This window comes from Heliangelus exortis, chromosome 2 (genome assembly GCF_036169615.1).
Source record: "Heliangelus exortis chromosome 2, bHelExo1.hap1, whole genome shotgun sequence".
Classification (NCBI taxonomy): Eukaryota; Metazoa; Chordata; class Aves; order Apodiformes; family Trochilidae; genus Heliangelus; species Heliangelus exortis.
This window is the reverse complement of record NC_092423.1, coordinates 60,866,223-60,891,972: the sequence shown is the minus strand read 5'-3', so window position 1 is coordinate 60,891,972 and position 25,750 is coordinate 60,866,223.

The following is a 25,750-nucleotide window of genomic DNA, read 5'->3' as shown; positions in this document are numbered from 1 at the left end:
GTCTTCTTGCTACACACCTGTACAAAAACTCCTACCCCAGCTTTCTCACAGGCCCCCTTCAGGTACTGTAAAGCTGCTATAGGGTCACCTTGGAGCCCATCCTTCTCCAGGCTGAACAACCCCAACTTCCTCAGCTTATCTTCATAGGGTAGGTGCTTCAGCCCTCTGACCATTTTTGTGGCTCTTCTGTTATCTCCTCATGACTTTGTGAAAACTCTTATAGTTAACAGAAATTGTAAATTCCATCCCACAAACAATCCCATTTATTTCAATAAAACAGCAGTGTTAATACATGCTTGAGGGATTCCAGTCTTCAGGAGACTTTAATACCTCAATCCCCAAAGGCTACAAATGCTGATTAGGACCAGTCTTTTTAAAGGGAATAAGATCACATTGAGCTCCAGATCAAAACTGAGATCCTTTTAGGTCACATTTACCAATGATCCATGGTGATATAAATTAAATCAATTACATTTTTTATTTGTATACAAATCATAAGTTAAATGGATGTTCTGCTGCCCTACTTAAATATAATTATCTGTAAACACACACAACACTTTCTGTGCTCCTTCTTCTGACAATGTCATATTTTTCTTAGATATAGGCAGGACATATTTTGAACATTCAGTAAAATAACTCCCATTAAGAAAGTCAGATCTAAAAAAAAAAAACAAAAAACTTTTGCTCAATGAAAGTTCACCTTCGAGTTGGGTGCTGTCAAAATTAGCAGAAGACTCTCTAAAACAAGGCAGTACATTTAATTTCAGATCAGATTTTTATGATACTTACACCACCTTACCTGCAACAACATTTTCATGAACTTCAATAAGCTTTGCATCAGGTTCCAAGTTGGAATGGAGGTTGATGATAATAGGAGTGCAGACTGATGCCAACAGGGTATGAATTGTCCCATTATTATGAAAGCTGTTTACAAAGAATTAGTAAGTAATCCACACTGTGCTATATACATTACCTCTCTACTCAGAATAAATTGGCTAGTGTGGCTTACTGACTCACTGTTTTTACCATTTGCACAGCCACTTAATGTACTGGGGAACATTTTCTAAAACAAATTTTTCCATCTTTTTACATTTAAAAATTCAAAGATTTTCATGGGATTTATTTAAAAAACCCAATATGGTGGGACCTCTCCTCCACCTACACTAGTTTCTTTCAAGCTAACAGCCAAGCTAATCCTAATGAAACATCTCTGTATCAACTGCTAATGTTTTACAGAATGTTTTTTTGCTAATTAATTGAATCATATACATCACAGTCACACTTATTAAATTTTGTTAATTATTAGGTACATTCTCTCACATAAGATTGTAAAGATTTGTTTAATGTCATATCTATATATAGCAGACAATTAAATCATTATAGTCATTAAAGTTACTCATTTAATTCCTTTGCTTGGCAGTAGGAGATAGAACTATGAATTCATGTTTCACTTCACTTTAATACTAAACACACACATGGCAAGCAGCAACAAGTGCACATTTTTAAGGATCAATTATGAAATGTGCTGGACTTACAATGTCACTTTCTGAACCCTTCTGTTCCTAGAAAAGATATACAGAATGCAAGACTCCAATAAAGGTACTGTGTTTGCCTCTTGGAATGAGGATTAAATAAGCACTTATATCCACCTTAGCTTTTGCACTGCATCTTTTGTAAAATACATACTTAACTGATCATCAGAATGGGCTTCTGCAGAGACTGATGACTAAAATTTGTTGGTTTATATTGTTTAATAGTGGTTCACAATGGTCTCTCCAGGCCTCAAATGATATAAATATTTTATTAAAGCAGCTCTACTGAGTAACAACAAAAATATAGACAAGTTTCTTTCCTTGTCACATGACACACCTGTCAAACACAGAATAGATGGTGATCACAAACCACTGCATTACGGTCTTTTAGGAAACTCTTGAGAGGGTTTTGGTCACTAGCATTCATAATTCACCAACCAGCCAGGGTAGGAATTCAAGTTAGCAGGTGAGAGAGAACAAGTTCTAGAAGACAATTCTGCTAGATTTTCACGGGAAAAGACAGGCATATGGACTATTCAGCCCACTGAAGACCTTTGAACAACCATTTATGTAGGTAGGAATTCAAGTTAGCAGGTGAGAGAGAACAAGTTCTAGAAGACAATTCTGCTAGATTTTCACGGGAAAAGACAGGCATATGGACTATTCAGCCCACTGAAGACCTTTGAACAACCATTTATGTACCTGGAAACGGTTATTAACTCCCAGTTTCAGATGCTGACTCTTCCCACGTTCCAACTCCGTACTGGGTCAAAATCAGACACATATAATCACTTCTCCCATTCTGCCCTGATTGCAGTAAGAAGGAAACCTGACCTTCTTGGCCAGAGAAGCACCACAATATGCTCCAGCAAAATCCCTAATTTGGACAAATCAGCCTTGTGTCTTGGACATATGCCACACCATACCCACAGAGGTCATTTAGATGCAGCCTTTCCCCTTAAAAGTACAGTCTAAATTAGATCCCTTAGGTAAATGCTTGCAACTGGTTGGGACAAATCCAGTCTTATTAGCTACTTCGTTAACATAGCTGCTTATTAATAGAAAAGATTAAGACATATTAATCACTAATTCTCAGAAAGACAAACCTTCACTTTGATATAGTCTAATGCTTTTCTGTCATTGTTCGGATGACAGTGACAAAACAGAAAAAAATACAACAGTAATATAAAGCAGCACTAGAAACAAGATGTATTTTGAGCTGCAAAACTCACATGCATTCTTAACGCTACAAATATGGATCTATATTCAATTCTTCAGAACCCAGCTTGCATTTTGAACATAAATTTGTTTCGCCTTACTCATGAGGAGAAGGAAGAAATCTAATCAAATTCTACTGAGTGTTTTCTCTGCTATAATTTAGTGGTAAAACTGGCAGGCTGCCTAACCACGTCAAAAAGGGATACATTTGAAATGCTGTAACTATAAAATAACAAGGAAGCTTTTAGCCACATTCATGTAGTGGAGACTATGAAAATGTTTACTTGTAATGTGGTTAGCATATGAAAAGATTAATCTAACAGGAAAATACATTTTAAAGTTGTGAAATTGTCTTACTTGATGTATAAATATTTTATGTAAATAAAAAGGGATTTGAGATTCATATAACATTTATATGTTTTTCAAACTCAAGGCATAGCAACTGACTCTGCAAAACATTTTTTCAATAATAATTTTTTCACTTTGCTATCTAGCTAATGCCTTTATTTCTTTGTATTAGCTCTTACCCTAAAGAAGATGGCACTGGTGGTTCTGCCCAGCTAAGCAGAACACCACCATCTTCAATGGAAGGCATCACTGAGAGAGAGATGGTGGTTTTACAGCTCAGTGAGTCTGATCATGGGCCACAATGAAAGAAAATTTATGCCAGGAATAAGGAAAGGTGTCTTTTCCTCAAGACTGTGACTGGAGAAGCTTTAGAAAACTGGGGTGACATATAGGGATGCTGTTCTAACAGCTCTGAATGTCTGAGGTAATTTCCTCAAGTTGTTTTCTTTTTGCCACTTTCTTCATTAAACATTCACTGGAACATAAAAGTCACTTTATGTTCCTGAAGATCTGGAGACAGCTTCCAAATTACAAGCCAGAGAGGGGCGAAGGGGTCTAAATATAAATGAAAAAAGTCAGACATTCTTTTTCAGTTCAAATCCAATTTAATTGGAGCTTATTTTTATTATTTTTGTTATTTGGGACAATTAACACATTGTCCCACATTCAAGAAACAAACCAGAATGGCCTGGCAGACAAGCAGGCAACTGACTACACCAAGTAAGATGCAGACAGCTCCTACCACATCCATTATTCAGCAATATAAGGGTGGGATTAGTTGGTGGAAGAACTAACACTTTCTACCAAATACCAAAGCATTTTCAGAAGTTGTGGAAGGCAACAATGAGTGTCTGAGTCAAGATGCAAAGCAAAGACCAGAAATTTGACTGCTTTGGAAGCTCAAATTCACAAGTTTGTAGAGAACAAAAATGTAGATTCATTAAAGAATCTACAAAACAGCACTTATTTTCTTTGGATGCCTGACAGCATCAAAAGCCAACAGAACAAAATAGTCTGTATCTGGGTATTGGAGAATGTGTAGAGTTATTGCATCTCAGATCATAATTACAGCATTAGAAATTTTTGTATTAACTGTTGTTAAAAAAGGAAAACATCTGTGATCCATATAGCTATCTATAATAGAGATTAACATCAACACTTTCACCCATTATACACAATCTGAAAGCAGGAGCAGGAGGGGAGGCAGGGGGAGGGAAACAATCACCTAAACAAATAACCCAATTCCCTTGTATAGATCTGCATCACCCAAAACAAAGATTTTTTTTTTTTTTTTTTTTGTTATTAATCAGAATAAGAGAATAAAAAAAGAAGTAATTTCTATCCTTTAAATATCAAATGCATTGAAGCTGTAGTAATTTATTTTTATGACATTTTTTCTTTTGATACTACGCAAAATACCATTTCTAAATGCTGGTTTTCTAAAAACATAACCATTAGGATAGTTGTTACATATTTAATTTCATGCTCCGCTCAGCATAAAGCAGTTGAGAGACAGCCAGGCAAAGCAAATTAAGTAACCGGTTAGATGATTTCCTGCTTAATTGAAAGCAGGTAGTTTTTAAAAGTAATAATTGATTTTCTCTCTAATGAGTGTGTAGCTATTTCTTCCTCTTTCTATTCCTGCTATTAAACAAGATTGCACTAAACCTTTGTACACTGTTAACGACAGGCACAGGAGGAAAAGGACTGGAGAATAATGTTTATTTAATATTTTAGATTCCAGTTGCAGTCAAAAAAAGCAGCAAAAAGGCTTCTCAGTACAGGCCACCACTTCAAGATCACTGCTTCAAGATTTAATCCACATCAAAAGTTCTCACCTTCATACTCTTCAGGGACAAGGAGTCACCAGTCTCAGCACAGTTCAAAGAGAAGCAGCAGCAATCACCCTACCAGACAGTAACTGACTCGAGGAATAAATAAATACATAAATTCTACAGGAACTGCTGTTTTACTTTTGGGAATGGTCAGTCCAAAAGAAGGCTGTGATGCCTATAGACAGCAGGTGAAACCTTTGACTGACGCTGTTATATGATTTGGTAAAAAAAAACCAACACAAACCCACTTAATTCTGCACAACTATTGAAACAGCACCTGTCACAAGCTGTTAATTCCTGTGAGATTTATATTTTAAAAAAAGAGAACAACTGTTCAATTAGAATGTTTGAACAAAATATTACATTTTCTTATCTAAAGAAAAAATGAGGATGACTGTGTCCATCTTTTTTTCTTCCATCTCTTTGAAAATTAACAAAAAAGAAAGCACATTTTACATCTGTAGAAAGTATTCTTGCAAGCTTTGAATTACAATCCAATGTTTTGACAAGCTAATATAAGAAATAGTCAAACTCCACTGTGACTCATTTTAGACTATCCTCAGATCTGCTGAGCACTTCATTGCTTCCCTTCCACAGGTGCCTGTGCGTAAGTAATGATTCCCTGAAGTGAGTGTTACAAAACAATCTAGAGTCTAAAATAGTAATACATCTGTATAGAAATCAGAAGAAACAACATCATGTATACATACACACAGATTTACAACCACCATAAAATGGAGAGATGACTGTCCCAGTGAAAAATCATTGCTGATTTCAGGCTGTATTTCCTATATTGCTCCTCAATATTTCAGTATTTCCCATATTGCTGTTACTGATTAGTGCCCTAAGACAATACAGACCTGCACCAGGCAGAGCAAGCAAGAGATCTGCAGCCTGTCAGTAGCTTGATCCATGCATTATTCAAAGTATTATGAGCAGGTCTAAGTATTTAAATCTGGTATTTAGGATACAAATCCCTCTTCTGAATTCACAGTCTTACATGCAAGGATTTAAAGAAAAAGACTCTATCCTCACAGAACACAATAAAGTATGCAAGAGTATCTTAAGATTTGGGGTTATCTTCTTTAGTTTGTGCTGTGACAGTACAGTCACTGGCTGTAGGACTGGATGGCAGATGACTAGAGGTTTTTTTGTCTATCCTCACTGACAAATCCCTAAAGTAGTTAATAAACTTAACAGCAACACCATGGGATGTTTTCTGAAAAATCACTTGCTAACCATATTAAATTCTTTTATTTGAAAGTCATGAATATATTATTTAAGAGTTTGCCTGTATTCTTGTTAACACTCCTCCCTTTTCCACATGTGAGTACAGAGCTTAAAGCTATTTACATGTAGACATTCATGTATGCACCCCAAACTACAGTAGTGTGATCTAAAGAAAAAAGAAAAAAAAATAAATTGGGAAAGAAAATTAAACAGCTGCCACACACAGAAACACTGCAAACCCTGACATTAAGTACTATGTTTCATGAAACAAATTCACATATTTCATGTTCAATGCTACAGTCATTTCAGTTCAGCAATAGGATCAGGACTGATTAACAGTCTCCCCTTCCAATATTCATAGCATTTCATAGTCCTCCTTTTGACTCCTTAAAGAAAATTACCATTAAAACCGCAAACTGTTAGGCTGCCCATCACAGACCTTAGGCCAGGGTCATGTCCATGTACAAACAGAAGTGATGGAAAAGGAAGACAGAAAAAGAAAAAATGTAGAAATATGAAAACTGCAGGCAGGAGAAGTAGACATGTATTTAATTTAATTAATGAATACTTTATGAATAGCCCCTACAGTAAAAAACTATGATGCCTAAGGACAGTAGAAAAACGTCTGGCAGAAGTTTCCCTCTCACTCCCATCCCACTCCACCCCACCCCAAATAAATAAAATTACTTTATTCTTCCCCAAATATCACTTACTTTGCAGACATACAAATGTCAATCGAGTAACTTGGTCTTGTTGGACCAGTGTACAAAAGCTAGCCAATCCTAAAAAGGATATGATAGATACTTTCAGTATGCACATGGTCACAGTGTAAGTACACATACATGTAACCCACACAAATACACCCCACATTTGTTCAGAATCTGCAGTCTGAAAGAATGTAAATAGAGTACTAAATGCATGCTTTACTTCTAATACCTTCACCAGTCGTTCCACTGTAGAAGATAATGGATGTTTTGCTATTAGAGCACTACCTTGACAAATGACCATAGGTCACAACTACAAGAGGTGCAGCTGACCACCACAAATACAAGAACTGTTTTTAAAATCACCCCTAATCCACCACAATTTACAGGTTCTCAGTTTTCCACTAACCTTGCACCAAGAACTCATGGCCAATTAATTGTAAATATCACCTTATGAGAAAATCTAATTTCTAAATTACTTTCTGTAAGTACTTGAGGGCATCTATTTTCCCCCACAAGCTTAAGAAATTAATCACTGAAGATTACAAATTTATAACTATAGATTACAATTTAAAAAATCATAATGGTACTGAGTAGAAACTCCTATTGAAAATGTTCCAATTATAAGAAAAGTTTAACTGACCTGGGAAATCTGTTATACACAAAAATGCATAACCAAACAGATGAAAAAAACTGGAGGAATTTAGAGTCAAACAGCTTAAACTGGAGTCCTTCAGAAGCATATTTATGTATGTGCAGACACACACTAGTGCCTAGTTCTGTCTTCTTTGAAGTTTCAGACTGCAGTTAATTGGCTCCCATGAAGGCTGAGCTATAAGAGCAAGAGCTTCTAGACAAAAACATAGTTCTAAGCTTGCCTTGCCCAAATGACCCCAACCAAAATTTTACTAGCAACTGAAGTAAGAATTCCATCAAGTTCTTAGGAAACACAAAATTGTAACAGCAAAAAATGGTCTCTCCTTTATCAAAAAAGGTATTTGAAGAAGGCAGCCTGGCCACACACAAAGTCTTCAACAGATCAAGACTAATTACAACTCTTAGGACAGAAAATAATCCTCTGTTCTTGCTCCAGTCATAAGAATAAATTAGTTTAGAGAAGTCTGCACAAAAGCTACAGTAAAGGCTGAGTTGCCTCTAGGAACATACCATGATCAGTCCTCCCTTTTTCTGAGAGCTCACAGGTGATCAGGCAAGTCTCTGTATCATCTATATTCATCTGTCAGTCAACCTGCAATCACAGCTGCCACATCTGAAAAGACAGAGAATACTGATTTTCTACAGAAACTGTGGCCAAATCAAACATCTCTGAAACATTAAAAACATTTTTTAGTCTAACAGCTAAAAAAACTACTTAAAATCAGGCAGTTAAATATTACATGAAAATCCAGAGCAAGTATCACATGAAGGCCCTGATCTTACAAGTTCACTTGTGCACAAGGTAACAGTTAAGGATAAATCAGTTTAAAACTAAGCACTATGGGTAGACCTACTTTCTCAATGGTTATTAATCTCGAATCACCCTTATCAATGTGTTTCCCACAGGAAAAGAGAAGAGTGGGGAGAAGAGTGCATTAGAGAAGACATGAATGCCAGCAAACCATTTATCATACAAAGGTAACCAGCTAGCGTTCCCTTTAGTATTTTAATCTGCACTGGAAATAGTGGTTCCTAGGGAAAAAAAACAATGCAACATGGGCTGGCCAAACAACAAAAAGAAGTCTGAATATATGCTATTTAATCCCTTCAGGTGTCTTAAAGAGTCTCTTATTCCCTGAAAGGATAACACAAAAACCCAAACAAAATTCTACTGAATAAAATATAGCTGCACTGTGAAAATGGTATGTTTTATCTGTTCTCCCCCCCTCTATCAAATAGCAGCACCTCTAAAGGTCCTAGCACTCAAGAGCTTCATTGGCAGAAGTAGCTGTGACTGTTTTAAGACAGAACCACAATTCCTAGCTGTGCTCTGCCACAAAGGCACAGGATGGCCTTCACGGTAATAACCAAGTTAGCCTCTGACCCAGTGCTACATGGAGTTCCTCCCCATCAGCTGCCTTCACCAACTACTCAGTAGTAGGCGAGATAAATTTTTGGTAATCTATCATATGGATCAGAGCTCATAGTCTGTGCCCACAGGTACTGTGGTGTCCTGGGGGCATCTTCTCTAGCTTTTGTCTGCTCCTACTTTATGTACGACAGTGTCAGGGTTTATCAACTTGTGCTGCAGGGCAGCATTTGAGGATACCATATGCCACAATAGACCAAAGGAAGAGGAAACAGAGCTTGCAAAACTGAGTTTATAACACAGGATGCATTGACCTGAATGATGTCGTCCTTCCTCTAGAACCAACTGCTAGGCCAGGTCACAGGCAACAATATCCTCTCTCCCTGGCCTTGGTCAGTAATTTCACACTGCTATTGACCTCCATCTTGGCTACCTACGTAGAAACTTCCAGACACAGTGCTCCAGGTGCCCGTAGTCCTGAACAGGAATCCATCACCAGAGGGAACATCCTGCATGGGATCCCCCTGCTGATGGGGGAACCTCCAGCTGGTTGTGTTCCAGAGATGAAGGTCCCAGACAGATAATAAAGTGGCTTAGTTCTTTCTCTGAAGAGCCCCATTAACACCAGTAGCCATTTCCCATAAATTGCAAGCCATGTGGACTATTACTAGCTCTGACTATTCATAAAATACTTCTGCAGAGTTGTTCATAACCTGGGGAAAAGGAGGTCTGTGTGAACCCTGTAGGAAGGACAGTAGGTAGGACATGAAAATGGAACTCTATAGTAGTCACAATGTGTCATCTCAACACACTGACATTAACATTGCAGCTTTAGTTAGGTGGACACACCAACTTACCTAAAAAGAACGTGAAATTATGTTTGTTCAATAAATAGACTGGAATTTAAAGGTTAAAAAGCTTAGTTTCCCACTGCTGTTCATTCCAGAAAAGCATACATCATTTAGTAATGTCACTTGCACACAAATACATTTTTTTTTTAATTACATTATTAGTAATCAAATGGGGGGGGAGTATTTTGATATTTTATGTACAGATACATGTGCACACCACACACACAAAACATTTTTTCACTCAGTTAACACAGTTCATAAAATTAATATGAACCTTCTCATGACCAAGTCCACTCATTGCGCAACTCTAGAGATGCAACGAAATGTGCTATTTTTCATTTCTTACACCAGTTTAAGGCCTGGAATATAACATTCAGCCCAGGGTCTCCTTTCATCTCCTTACTCTACACCAACAATAGGGAGAGATCTAAAATCCTACCCATTTCATAGATTCTCTTCTGCAGTACCTTCTCTCTAGGATCACTTCACAAGATAGTGTTCACATAGACTACGCAGAACCAAACACAGGAGTTGTTGCACTACAGAGAATCATCCAAAATTACTAGCAGTGTATCTGAAGAGCAAAGTTCTTTTGCATTCTGAAAAATCTGAAGCACACATATTTTAGTAAACCATGGTTAAGAAACTCTGAATTGACACCCTGAGCCAGCAATGTGTGCTTGCAGCCCTGAAAGCCAACTGTATTCTAGTCTGCATCAAAAGAACTGTGACCAGCAGGTGAACAGAGGTGATTCTCCCTCTCTCTCATGAGATTCAACCTGGAGTTCAGTTCTGGAGCCTCTAAAACTAAAGTCATGGAGCTGTTGGAGCAAGTACAGAGGGGGGCCAGGAAGATGATCATCTGGCTGAATCACCTCTCTACAAAGCTGAGAGTTGGTCAGTCTGAAGAAAGCTTCAGGGAAACTTTATAGCAGCCTTCCAGTACTTGAAGGGGGCCTGCAGGAAAGCTGGAGAAGGACTTTTTACAAGGGTCTGTAGTGACAGGACAAGGGGAAATAGCTTTTAACTGAAAGAGAGTAGGTTTAGGTTAGACATTAGGAAGAAACTGTAGTGTGAGGGTGGTGAGACACTGGCACAAGCTGCCCAGGAAAGTTATGGCTGTGCCCTCCCTGGAAGTGTCCAAGGCTTTGAGTAGCCTGGTCTAGTGGGAGGTGTCCCTGCCCATGGCAGGGGGGTTGGAACTGGATGATCTTTAGGGTCCTTTCCAATCCAAACAGTGCTATGATTCTTAAGACTATTCTGTCTTCCATGAAAAAGGAAGATCCTGTGCTATCCTACAGGTGACATGAGTCTCAGAGACTTAAATAATCCCCAAGATACAGCTGGGAACAGGCTTGTAAAGGTTGCTTTGTTTGTTAGTACACCTGCCGCTGGGAAGCACAGGCAAGTCCTCAACTGATGTATCTTGTGAAAAAAGTTGTTTTCTCTGTGAACACTCCACTGGAGTTCTTCCTCCACAGTATGTTCATAGCATGGACTGCCTGAAAATACATCCTTTAGCCCTCTACCTTCTTTAATGGGCATAAAGGGATCATAGTAAGATAACCCCACAAACCAGAATAAGAAAATTTTACTTCTTGGCACCCAGCATCCCTTGGCCTCTAAGCAAAAATTAAGAGAAAAAATGGTTCAGTATAGGACAGCATGTTTGAATATAATCCAGTTATGAGAAGCATGAGCCATGAAGGCCCACTAATGCAAACAAACTCCAAAGGGATGGACCTTCGTGTTTTGCACTACTGACAAAGAAAACGTACCAAAGACTGTTTACAAATCAATAAACAGCTTCTAGCACACAAAAAGCTTTAAAAATAAAACAAATCATTATATTGCCACAAAGGGATTTTTTGCTTCTTGGATAAAGCACATTCCATAGCAGCAACTGAATACTACACTTCCCATTTCTTTATTAAGTCACTGCCATCATCACAGCACATAGCTAGTCCTGTTTTGGAAAATGGGAATTATTTGTATTTCAAATGGACAAGAAAAGCATAAAAAGCTTTGAACATGTCTCATAGGCATGCTGGCCCACACTACTTCACCAAAAGACGTCCTCCAAGTTCCAAACTGACTGCCAAGGCTGCATACATGACATTTGCTATTTCAGTTCCTACGGGAGGGTCCAGATAAGATCCTTATGGATGCAGAACAATGCTAGACTATCTCTAGCCAAAGGTTTCAGAGAATGTTTTAGGCTTTACTTTTTGGAAGTACTGACAATGGCCCTGATCCAGTAAAGCTCTGAACAACACAATTTAAATGCTTTTCTAGATCAGAACTGTAGGCTGCAATAGAAGGGAACACGTATCTATTACAAACACTGCAAAAGGGAACATACAAGCACAGTTAAAGTTGAACACTAGAACCAGTTTCCCGTATAGCAATACCTATGTTCCCATTAAACTGCTCCTTTACACATAAGAATTGTTAATGGTAAAGTGTCAGGGTATGGACCTAATCTTAAACACTTGTGCTACTGAATCCCTACATAAACTTTGAGAGGGAAGTTTCTAAAGATATTTGCTGCCCAGTCGAATTTTAGCTCATGCATCTACACATACACCACCAAATAAAGTCCATCTGCAGATATAGCACAGGTGATGAGCTGCAGATCAAAAATGTTGAAGCAACAGAGGCACCAGGGTGAGCTCCACGCAGAGCCAATTTAGCTCTGCTCGAGTTCATTAGCTCAGGCTGCATCCCAGACCACTGCAGACTCACAGCCATACAAGTACTTTCATAAAGCATGGAATATAAATGCATCTCATAAAGCTTGCCCAGTTTATCCCCATCCTGTAAGCCCAAGAGAGCTAAGCAGCAAAGTCCAGATGGATCTGAGAGGCTCTGGGGGGCGGGGGGGGGGGAGAGCTGGTGCTATTAAGGCCAGATGGAATTCAGCCTGAACCCTTGGTTGGGCAGAGCACACATTCAGCCTGGACCCATGAGTGCAGCTGAGCTCTGGGCACCATGGAGCACAGCATGGAGGTTCCAAACAGTGCTGCTGTATTCAGGCCTAATCAGTACCTCCAGTTCGGCACCAGCCACATGGATGCACAGTCAGGCTGCTGTGGATACTGGCTGTGATGGGCTGCTCAGCACTCCTGACAACCTGAACACAGTGCAGGCACACCCAAACAGGCACAGATGTGGTTCAGAAAGACTTAATGCTTCAGTTCTACAGGGTAAGACAGCAGCCAGACTGCATCCAGGCTCATACTCAGTGCTGGATGTTCCAGACTCACCATGGCTCCCAATGAATTCATCAGACATCACTGCAACACAAGCCCACCTCAGAATTCCCACAGGACTCCCCTCCCCAGCATCATTTACACAAGTTTGCTGCACCTCCTTTGCACAAGACCAGCTCTCCCTAGTCTAGATGCAGCTCCCAAGAATACATTTTACCTTTCTATAATATGTTGTCATAATAGACTGAGACATAAAAGCATCACATACCAATACAAAAGAAACCCACAAATTAGCACCAGTTACTCCAAGTAAATCAGAAGGGACAACTGCATTATACAGAGACCATCTTTATATCAAGATGTAAGCATACCAGCCTACTTCTTTTACATCTAAAGCATTTGGTTACAAAGGAGTTATAATCTCTTATAACTCTGCTAATAACTTAAAAGCACAAAGGGACAATTAGAATCGCATTAAAACATTCTGTAATTTGGGAAAATTAATGTTTCACTAAGTCTTCATTTTTACAGATCGACTGAGTAAGAACTGTGCTGCTCCTACACTGTGCTAACTAGTATCAGTGTTAAGCTTTTTGGAACCATATGGAAAGCTATCAATTTTTTTCTTAAGTGGATTCTCATCACTTTGTTTAATATCACTTCAAATTACACAGGCTAATATTTACAGATGGTTTCCTGCAGAAACTGTGAATCAACAAACTGCAAGGCAATAGGTAGGAACTATTAATTCTCAAAGGCAGCAGCTACCTGCCAGAGAGCTGTGCAGAAAACCAGGACCCTCTCTCACCTCTAATCCCTTACTTGACTCACTTCCCACCTGGGACTTCGGGAAGTCACATGGGGCTAAACTGCAGCAATAGCAAACAGAAGCATGAGAAGTTTCCGAGTCACATTAAAAAAAAAAAAAAAAAAAAAAAAAAAAAAAAAAAGTCACAAGATTGGCTTAAAATCTTTGAGGATCTCTTATACCATAGGTTCATTGTATTTGTCTCCTGGTGCTTCCACTTCAGACAACTCAGACTTCAGTTTTCATTATGGACAATAAATATAGAAACATATCTCTTCGATAAATAAAAAGGGGTATTTGCAAAGTTTGATAGCAGCTCTAGGTCTTTCACAGAGACATTGAGCATTTTAAGATCGCAGATGAGTCCAGAAAGCCTACAGCTTTTAAGATTTCAAAACATTCAGTATGAGATTTTCATGTATTGGATGACAAAACATTTCGTGCTTGGGCAGCTAAAGAGAAAAGAGTTTTCTAAAGTACTCAGTGCTCAGAAGACTCGTATGCTGTTTCCATGTAATCCTTCTCCCACCGCATCAAAAAGGTTATCACTTAACTACAGAGGTGCACAGAAGAGCACTGGAAGGATCAGTCAGAATAGAGTCCACATGGAAGAGACTAAAGGAACGCATTTTCTCCCTCACAAAACAAACAAAAAACTAGCACGAGAATCTGGTAGAGGTCAATAAAATCAGTTATTCGGACCAAGAAGGTGAATATATAAGTTATTAACTCTCTCTTAACACAATAATTAGGAGGTGCCCACTGTAATTATCAGCTGACAGACTTTTAGGGAAATTGAAATAGAGTTTTTTGTCCATACAACACCAAATGAAACTGTAAAACTCACTGCCACCAGATGCTACAGACACCAGAGAAGTTATTTGCACAGAGAGGTCCGTGGATACTCATTAATGGCTGCCACCCGCGAACCAAATTGTCTTTTAACACCACGATCCTACAGATGTTGGACGAGAGGTAAGACAAGCCAAACTTCTCCAAACTTCCTTGGGGCATCCCCCTTGGAGGGGCAGGAGGCCTGCCCGGCTATTCCGCCGCGGAGGAGGTCCTGAGGTGTAAAAGGACCCCCACAAGAACCCACAGTTATCACCTGCAGACCTGGCTCCCCTCCCTCCCTCATAGCCGAGCGCTCCCCGGCAAACACAGCCCCCCGGTCCCCCACCTCTGAGCTTCTAAGCCCTCCCGAGGCTCCCGCTGCCCTCATCCCCCGCCGCTAACGGGGGGACCCGCTGGGTACCGGTCGCCAGAGCTTCCCGGGTGGTCCCTCCAGGGATGGGGGGGTGGGAGGTGTTACCCCACAGGAGTCCCCGGTGGCGCTAGAGTGGTAGGGGGGGGGAGGGGGGGGCTAACCCCGGGCAAAATAAGGCTGGGGTGGGGACAGCGGCGACTGCTAAACCCACCAGCAGCCCACCGGAGAACGGGGCGAGGGGGGGGCTGTACTGGGGATGGGGAGGGAGGTGAGGAGGAAGAGGTGAGCAGGACGAGGTGTGGGGGGGGGTACGCGCGCCCAACTGGGCGGAGAGAGAGGAGAGAGAACGGGGAAGGGGAGAACTTTGAGGGGGGGGGGGCGGGCAGCTGGAAATCATTGCCCGGAGATTGGCGTCCGCGTTGCCATGGCGACCGCCCCGGCGGCGCCAGCTGGGCCGCAGTGTGAATGGGTGATGTCACGCGCCCGGCGCCGGCCAGTCTGGGCCGTCCGGGCCAAGGCATCAGCTGGGAGTAGGCGGGGGGAAGGGAGGTTCGGGACGGGGGGGGGGAGGGAGCGGAGCAGGAAGCTACGCGGAGCAGGCGGGAACCCGCGCATTCCCCGTGGAAGCCACGCGTGTCCGTTCCTCCCTTCCCCCTCCCCCCCCCACGCTGTCCCACTGATGAGGGGGGATGCGAGGGTGCTCCCCCAAAACGCGTTGCAGCCGTCGCGGGTGCCGCTTGCGGGAAGCTCGGCGGTGAGAGTTGTTTGCACCCACCCCCCCTACCCCGCGGAAGGTGGGGGCCGGGTGTCGGTCTTGGGCCTTGCCAAGTGCCCATTGTTGGGATGGAGATGGTTCTGTGTCCGTCCGCGATTCATTTGCGGGCACTTTAGAAAAGTTCTTTCCTGCAGGAACGAGGGGGGCTTTTCACGGCGCTTCGGCGAGGTTTTCAATCCCTGCCAGCGCTCCCAAACTTCCCGCATTCAGCCCCGAAGTTTCCCACTGCTTTCAGCAGTGAGATTCCCACACTGCAGAAGATCTGATTATATGGACAATGTAGCCGGTTTCAGTAAAATACCCTCTCAAAATGTCAATGAGCAGTTTGTATGTATGAAAATTTTCATTACATTCTTACTGCAATTCTTCACAAGAGAACACGTTCCTAATAGAGTGATTTAGGCTCAGAATGGGAAAATCAGATTGTCTCTTAACGTAGGCTGGCATTTTACACGGGTCCCCTCTTCACATTCGTGTTGGTGATTTTGGGACAAAGACCACTCTGCAAAAGCCTGTGTAGCTGTTCCGTGACCCAGCAGGAGATGCAGGTTGGGTTTAAACGTAAATTTCTCTCAGTAAAGACATTAAACTTCTGCAGCCTGCAGGGTTTTTTGCAGAGAATAAAATGGACCCCTGCCTGTCAGTTGGAAACTACAGATCCTCTGTGTTTTACCTCATTTTTATTGCACAGCACCTCTAGGTGTCGGCCTCAGAGCCTGCATACAAGGGAGCTCTTCCAGGCTGAGGAGTAGATGTGACAATAGGTTCCTCTATCTGTAAAACATCACAGCAACTTAAATAAAAACACTGGTTTATGTTTTATTTGACTTCACATTTTCTGAGTCACTGTTTGCAGCCAGGCAAGTGGGACACTCGCAATGTTTTTTATTGTAATTCTGCTTATTTTGATTCTTCCATTAATAAATCGGTGTAGTGCATGTAGCTCTCAGGGAAGAAAATTAGGATGAGTCCAAACCTTTAGGAATAATCACAACTGTTTGCAGCCACAGAGAAGTCTTTAAAGGCAGCAGAAACTGTAGCTGAAATGTCATGTGTCAGCTTGCAGACCCTTTATCTGAACCTTGTCATAGCAAAAGCTCAGACACCCGAAGGAGCAAGAGCAGAGGTGTGAGAGGATGTGTGGGCAGTGGCAGAGCCTGGACACAAGGCAAAACATGGCATGGGCTTCCCCAGAGCCAGACACGGACTGGGGATGCTGGCAAGGAGGACACTTGTCCATCCCCCCAGTGGCTCAGCCTCAAAGCTGGGGTTGGATTTTTAAATCAGTTCAAGTGGTTAGTCTGTGGGCAAGGTGAAAGCTAACCCCCACTGCAGAAGTTTGCGTGCCAAGGGACCTCCTCATCAGTGTAACACGTTAGGACCAATGGCATCATTCGCTGGTGTACAGCTGAGTGTTAGAACAGGAATGTATGAAGGACTCATCCTACAAACACTGATTTGTCTGGGGTCAGCCAGTGCACACACATGTTGCAGGATCAAACACTCATCTTTCCCTAGTTTGCTGGGCACTTTGGAAATTGGAGGGTGGCAAGAAAACGGAGTTTATTTAAATATTATTTTAGTGTGAGGCCCAAGTTAAGACTTCCTGTCTTTAACCGATATATGCGATGTTTAAATCTAAGTGAACTGTAATCTTTAAAATCTTGCTGAGAGTCTCACACTGCATGCTTTTGTTGATTGCTTGAGGGAAAATAATCTGAGAACAATCATTGACAGTCAGCCGTCTCCATCAGGTAACTTCGCAGTGAACAGAATAAATTCCAGCTGGTGGGGGAAGGGAGAGGGTGTCCTGAGAAACTCGCTGCTCCACTCCCATTGATCATCACCTGCACTGGACTTCATACAGCAGTTTAATCCTATTCTTTCTCTCAAAGGTTTCAAGCCTCTGCAAGATCCTGACTGCTAGGGAACAAAGACTGGTATGTGGTTCCCTCAAAGGTCAGTCATTAAACTGCCCCAACAACAGTTTTAGGAAGATCAAGGCAATGAAGAAAAACTAAGAAAAAGCACTTTCACTTTGGAATGAATTGTTCAAAACGCCCTTATACATTGAGTTTTATTCCCTTTCAGCTCCGTACTTTTTAGTTCCTGCACGTATTTATTTCTCATCAGGAATAATAGCAAGATTTGCTCTCCCAGAGATTTGACCTTAAGTTTATTCTAGCTACAAGACTATAGACCATTTCATCAATTATGAATGTATTCATGTGTATAGAGGAACTGGTAAGCCAGCTCAGTAATACTACCTTGTTCCAGAGACTTACCCTTATAAATAAATTAGTGGCATATCTTCATGAAATACCAGAAAGAGACAGAAGATGAAAGAAGGAGAGAAAGAGGGGAAAAAAAAAAAAAAAAAAAAAAAAAAAAAAGACAGAGAAAGAGGAAGAAGGAAAAAGAGGGACAGAAGGTGGGAGGGAGGAAAGAAATAGAAGGGAAACAGAAAATCTAGAAAGCCACATTTTTCTAAAGCTGAATGGACAAAGGCTAATATTTGTATTTTCTGTGCCTGTGTGTCTGTATGTGAGGCAATATTCTGGACTTGCAGAAGCCAGACTGTCAATAAGACATTTATTTCCATAAGTTATTGATGACCCTGTAGCTCACAAGTGACAGGCCAAAGTAGAGCCACGAGCAACTTCTGAAAGGTCATCAATAACAACTGAAAATAAATGTTTTTTCCAGTGCCTGCCCGTTGTGCATCCTGTTCATGCAATGCCAGTGTAAGTTTCATCTGGCACAGTTTTTAATGGGCTGTAACTACCTTAGTTTCTGTCTGAAGCAACCAGCTCTTCAGCAAGGAGGCAGGAGGATGCTCTCTCACACACACACAGATCCCAACAGCCTCACTTGCTAGCTCATATACTCCATGGAGTACCTTTTGTCAGCATGTATCTCTCAGTACATCAGGATGAAACAGTGCCCTAAGGAGTGAAAGGAGAGACTGACACCTTACTAAAATATTAAACACCATGAAGAATCCTGATGCTGCAGTGTAAGACCATTCAGAAGAAAGGAGAGACAGAGGGAACAGGGAGAAGAAATTTAAAAAGGAGAAGCTGAGATGCAAGGTCGTAAATAAATCATACCCCATGCTAAGATTACAAATACAAAATATTCTATTAATGTTTTTCTAATAATAATTCATACCATACTTCAAGGAAGATTGATGCATTGTGTGTGTTAAGGAGTTCCTGGGGGCAAAAGAAAGCTCTTTATGTCTATAAGGAGTCTTCTACTCCCAATGGAAAGAGCCTACAATGGACATTGGGTATAACCCAGTGGGGACCAAAACTTCACTTTGAATAACAATCACCAATATCTTAACCACACTAACCACAATATCTTTTAATGCAACTTTTGAACTTAAAATTTAAATTTTTCATACTATTTTGTATTTGTGTTTTCACATTCTGAAAAATAATTTTTCCAGAATCAGTTGTCAGGAGCTCCATGTGAAGTAACAATTTCAAGAGGCTGCTCTGAAATAAGCTAATAACTTTGCATCCAGTTGTGAAACTTCTGTTCACTTGAGCAGTCCTTATACTGACATCCTTACCCAGGCAAATAAGCTCATTAACTTCAAGACAAACTTTCTGTGTAAGCAAGGATTTGTGCTGCTTTTCAAGTCAATTTCCCCATTGAGGTGAATTGAGATTTGCTTGAGTAAAATACATCAGTGCTTTAAAGTGTTGAAATAACATGTTAGTGGAGTAAAAATTACCAAAATAAATGTCATTAACACTTCAAGGTAAGTATGTGGAAACATACTGGTATTGAAGACAACTTGAAATAGTTATTTAAGGTAAGCTGTATGATTACCCAAAATATTCTTACATATGCACATCATTTAGCTTTAAGAAAACAAAGTCAAACCTGTAAGAAAATTTGCACTTTGAAGCATTTTGAACAGCAATTTTGATTTTGTCTTTAAACTACTTTTGCACAATTTGCTCTCGGTACAAAGAGAAAAAATCATGAAGAATTGCTACAGTTACTCTAAAATGGAAAATAGCATGCATTCCCATTTCTTATAAGGGAAAATTAGTAAGTCACAGAATATATTTAACTGTGAAGAATTGCAGTTCATGGATCATTGTCTAATATTCTCCTGACATCCATCTTTCTTTTTTCTGCATCTCCAGCCATTTCCACTGTGGAATGCGTATCTTGATTTAAATTCATGGTGCTACACAGTGGTTTTCATTAGATAATCCTGTTGTCCTAATAAATGTATATGGTCATTTTAGTATATATATACTGTTGCTGGAATTAAAACCTGTGAGTGTGGCCCTGTCTGCCTAAAGGAGACATTACCTGTAATTGCTTTTTTTCGCTTGCTCTCTAAACATGAAAATCCTACAAGAGCTCGTTTGTGTCAATGAAAGCTGAGGGCTCTTGTTTTCTTAAGTGACAACTTTATCAGAAGCCATGCAGGCTATAAAGAATAATCACAGAAAGCATCCTACCACAAAATGCATCGTTTTAGCAGGCTGTTTTTTCAAACACAAGTACATAAGCAAATTTAAACAGTGCTAGGATCCTATAAATCATGTCCTACTATTCTACTATTTCTTCTGCAGGATGGGAGAAAAGAATGAAGAAGAGCCTTGTGCTCCAGTTAGCATGCACTTGGTAGATTCTCACAAGTAGATCCTGTTATGGCAACAGGAACTCTAGAGCAGGTAAATAAATAGATAATAAGGTTACACATTTGGCATGCATTGGAAGTGCACGGCATGGCCCTTGAACAACTGCTTCCCTCCACACACAAAACCACCAGACTTGAATTTCTAGTTCTTTCAAACTTCTGTTCCCAGTGATGGCACTGGTAGGACTTGAACCACATCAACAAACAGCGTTTTCTATGGTGCTTTTAGTATTAGTCAGGCTGCCACTGGCATGAAGCAAAATGCAGAACTGTAAATTAATATTTGGCAAGCAGGTGGTATCTGAAAGTCACACTGACCCAGAAAAATACTTTGAAAACCAAGTGACTGCGGGCACAGAAAACATTGATACTTTTGCTTCAACGCAGAGGAAATGAGTGCCTCTCCACCTACCTCAGTTGTCCCTCTGCTGTGGAAAAGGCTGTCTTCACAGTCAGGGAGGGACAGGTGATTTCTTCTTTTAATTCCAAAAAATAAAGAAAATATTAAAATAGACAAACCCTGAAGATTTTGAAGAATTTCTTAACACTCTCGTGGAGAACAAATAACAAATGTGTTATTATTAGCCTTCAACATATAAAATGTCATATTAATGCAAAGCGTTGCTATTGTTTCTGCACGTTCTTGTTTTGTTGGTTGGGTTTTGTTGGTTTTTGTTTGGTAGGTTTTTTGTGCCATGAACTTAGACTGCTTTTGTTGATGAAGCTCTTCAGGTCCCCTGAAAATAAATACCAGTATCATTGGTGTAGTGATAACATATGCAGATGAGCATGTACGCATCCAGATACTTATTTAATTTAGGTCGATTTGCTCACTGTCCCTGTAGGCTGTATTGTTTGTGTGATTATAAAGCTCTTAATGCAAACTCATAATAAACATGAAAATAATGTAAGGCAGTACCACCATCAGTTTTCAGGCAGATTGGCAGAGGATTTCTGTCTTTAAACAAAGGGCATGACATTGCACATAAATCTGATCTAAATCTACAGAAAATAAAATTAAAGTTAAGCCTCCAAATTCAATCTGTTACTATGTAACTCAGTTTAATGTAGTGTTCCTCAGGAAGCTGCTCCAAATACTCTTGAATTATTTTCCCCTTCCCCAGAATAAGCATCTTGATTGCTTGTATCTGGACCACACTGCAGAAGGTTGTCAACATGAGTTATCTTTCTTGCCACAAGCTTGCTTTAGTCAATGAAGAAAGCTGACATTACCCAACAAACCCAGTGTTTCTGGTCACTTGAACAAAGCAACCTTCTTAAATGACATTAGCCTTCAGCCAGCATACAACCACCAGCAAAATGCCAGGGTGTCTATCAGTGACATGCCAGTGTTTTCTGGGCTCCAGCCTCTCAAAAGGAGGAGGCTTTGCACAAATTTTTGCAACACAGTCATGCCGGAGGCACCACAGAAAGAAAAGCTCTCACAGATAGTAACCCCTTTGCAGTCTTTTTTTTGGTTCTCTCCACAAATTGAGGCAAAATCCTTCTTCATGCATGTATTTCCATGCTTGCATAAAAAAGAGCTTACATAAACATCAGGCTATGGAGAGGGGTTTTTTTAAATCTCTCCTCTCTCCAAAATGTTTGCTGTTATGTGATCTTCTGTAGTTTATGAAGCTGAAGGAAAGCATAAAGAAGTGGGTAGGAGTATGCTCATGTCATTAGGAGGGTGCTCAAAACTGGACAGCTATTTGAATATGCACAAAAAAATTTTTTCTTGGTTGCAAAGAGCTATTGTAGACAATCAACAATAATTTTTCTTACTCATCAAACTTCATGGTGGGTAATGGTGAAAGAAAGGTCTTGAGAATCTCTTAGGTTTTCTCATTAAACATAAAATTCCATCATGACCACAACCAGAGAATGAGAAAAAATCCCACCATGTTAAGTGAACTGCGTGAGTTGTATTTAGGTTTTGGATTTGAATAAAATAAAGGAAAACAGTACTGAAGGTTACTTACTTATGCTATTTGGGGAAAAAAAAATGTGTTAAGAGTTTGGAAGAGGTCTGATATGAACTGTCCCTTGTAAGGAGCAGTACCAGTAAACCAATGGATTTTGGTCTGTCAAGAGTGAGGTGACTTCTCCGTGCTCTGCGAATGCCTGAATTCCCTGACCCATTCTGAGGATCTTTGGGGAGTCACTATAAAGGAGCCCACAGTCACAGCTCCAGCCCATTGTCCCAGAAGACATAGGCATGTCCAAAAAATAATAATAAAAAAATGTACATGTTCTTTCCTCCATCTCACTCCCCCACCCAATTTTTCATTTTGTATCACTATCCCCTGTTGCCAAGAGGAGTTTATCTATGGTGTTTGATAAGGGAGCACTAAACACATTATAGTGCTATTTTAAATGACATCACAACTAACTAGATATTTTAATTGAAGGTAAATAACCAACATTATTGCCTTTTGAATTATAGCAATAGTGGAGAGTAATGGCACCACTGAGGAATCAATTGCTATTTCCCTCATAAACCATAAACCATTCAGAGATTTATAATGCTTTTTTAATGATCAGCCCTTCTAGGTGTTGAGTGGCTCCTCAGAGATCCTAAGTCTTCTGGCTGCCTACTGAAGTCAACAGGAATGGGGAGCAAGGGGGGCTCAGTATCACATATTTTTTTCCCCACCAGGATGAAACTCATCACACCAGTTATCAGCCTAAAGCAGAGAAAAGCTTGGGATTTTACTGCACTGCTCTGAGATGGTGTGTTGCAAGCCCCAAAGCAGGGACACTTGACTTAACCACTGTTTCATAACCTGCTTAAGAATAAAAATGCATTGTGCATTCGTGTGCATTTCATGCCCTCTTAAGGTAGGTATAGCAAGTAACCTTCTGTAAGAAACCACGCTGACTGCTTGCTTCCCTCTGCATACCTAAATGTGTTCCCTTCAAATTTCATCTGTCCCGAGACTATGTTAACTAATGTGGTACTTTCCAATGCCCCAGTTGGTTCAGTGGCCTCGTATCACACACAAACATCTGTGGATCCAGAGTGCTGTCAGAGGAAATGTCCCATGTCCTACGCTTGGAAGGACTGTCCCCTTTCCCTGGTGCCGTGACCAAGAGACAGTGTCAATATCACAGTTTTATTTTTTTCTACTGGAGTCTGTGGAATATTCAGATACTCAGAATTGTGCTAATAAATTTAGCTTATGCTACTCATTCTCATGAAGATCAATGGCATTATCCTCATGACAAAGAGGATACAAGGGCAGTCATTATGATTTCCTTTATAACTTGCTTTACTTTGGTTTTGAATCAAAAGCAGTATTTTCAAGCTCCAGATAGCACCTACGATGTAATTTGAACTCATCAGTTATCTTTTAATGGACCAGACTGGTCCATATGTACATTATCAAGGGTCTTGTGATAATATTGCTAGAGTTGGTTTCAATGGAAATTAATCTTGACTTTAGATGTCGGATGAGAACATAAAAAAACCCAGCCAAGACAGATGAAATCCTCTTGCCAGCCAGGAAGGGACCACACACTTCAAGATGCACAGAATTAATTTTAAAAATACAAACTTGGTCTGTTGAAAAACAGGAGTGGTAATCCCTACATACTCATGTCATGAAAAATATTGCTATTAATAGCACAAAAGCATGAATAGCAGCCACTATACCCCTGCCTTGTCTACATCTTCAGGGATGAAGAGTTTCTCTATGCCTGCTGCCATTGCTAACATTCTGGGGTTTCCAACCCATTTCTAGAGCAATTTACTTAGCATCTGGCGCGCATTCAATCTAAGTTTTGAAAAAGTAGCTGCTGACCCAACCTGCTCCCACTTAAGTCAATGACAGAACTCCCAGTGACTTCAAGGGAGAGCAAAAGCAGAGCTGCTGTTGTTACCAGGGAAGTGGTGCCTATTGTTCAGCAGAGCATGTCGGGCTAGCATGTATCAACTTCATGAGTATCAAAGGGAGTTACTAGAGGAAATCCCCGGAATATTTATGCCTTAGTTATAGGGGAGGGCTGTTTTTCCCTCTCCCACGTATCTCTACTGTGGTATGTTAGCTACGGGAACACACACCATGTTCTTGCGACTTCAGCAACGCTTATAGACCCTCAGATTTCCCTGCATACCCTCTGTAGCCTGCTGCAAAAAGAGGTCTGTGGCGTATCGTGGTTCTTCACAAGCTTCCAGAAATACTAAGTCATTTCCAAGAGCCAATGTGGTCTCAGTGAATTTTCTATAGCTCTGCTATAGTGTGTGTGTGAGAGAGAGCTTGTGTGTGTATATAAAAATAATCTGTCCAAATTAGCTTTGAGAGAACTAAAGGGGAAGCAGTTAGATACTGGGGTTTCCCAGAGATTTCCAGTGAGATCAGACAAGCTCCGTCCCAGGAGGGATTCAGTACAAACAGAACAAACCAACAACCCCAGTGTATCTTGTTTCATGCTTATTTTAATAAAATGGGACCAGGAAGATTTAAGCCTGCATGCTCACCATAATTTACAGATCCTTTCTTTTTTTTTTTTTTTTTTTTTTCCTCAACAGCATTATTAACTCTGTCGTATTACCATGACTCTGATGTAGACAAAAGGTAACCATAATGTATGCTCTAAGGCCTGGAGATATATTTCCACCTTGTGAGCATCGGCAACTGCAGGGAGCGGAGTTTCAGAGAATGAAGACAATGACTGCAGCAGAATTTGGATCATCCAGCCCATAGCTAATGGAAATACATCTTGCCATCACATCATCAGGCTAGATCATACCAATCGAGATCTCAGTCAGACAGGGATTTACACCATGGACTTAGTATTGTGGAACAGAATAAAGAACGCAGGAGTGTGGGTATGTGTAAGCAGAATCTGAAACCATGCTTTTAAAGGGTAAGAGCGAATGAAAGTGTGCTTCATTATACACTTCAGATGATCCAGTCTCACTGCTCATTCAAGTTCTAGGTGTGACAGCTTCCCACTGTATCCTTTATATATCACCCGTTGTGACTAAGCATTGAGGGGACATGCAATCATTAATCACCATTATGGATTTCTTCCCTTCTATTGGTGTTGACTTACAAGCTTAGGGGCAGATACTGCAGGCCTTACTCCTTCCTGCACTCCTTTGCCCAAGGAATCAGCCCTGCTTCACTCACAGAGAGCTCAAGCTCTTGCAGCATCTGCAGGATCAGGCACTGAGTTTCTTACACCGGCATCCCATTCAAATATGCAATAGCTCTTAATCCTTAGCAGGAATTAACAGAAACTTTGAACACTGCATTATTAAATTAAAAGGTTACAATCTGCCACAAGATGACTTAAGCAGGACTCGGGAGTATGTGTCTGTTAATTT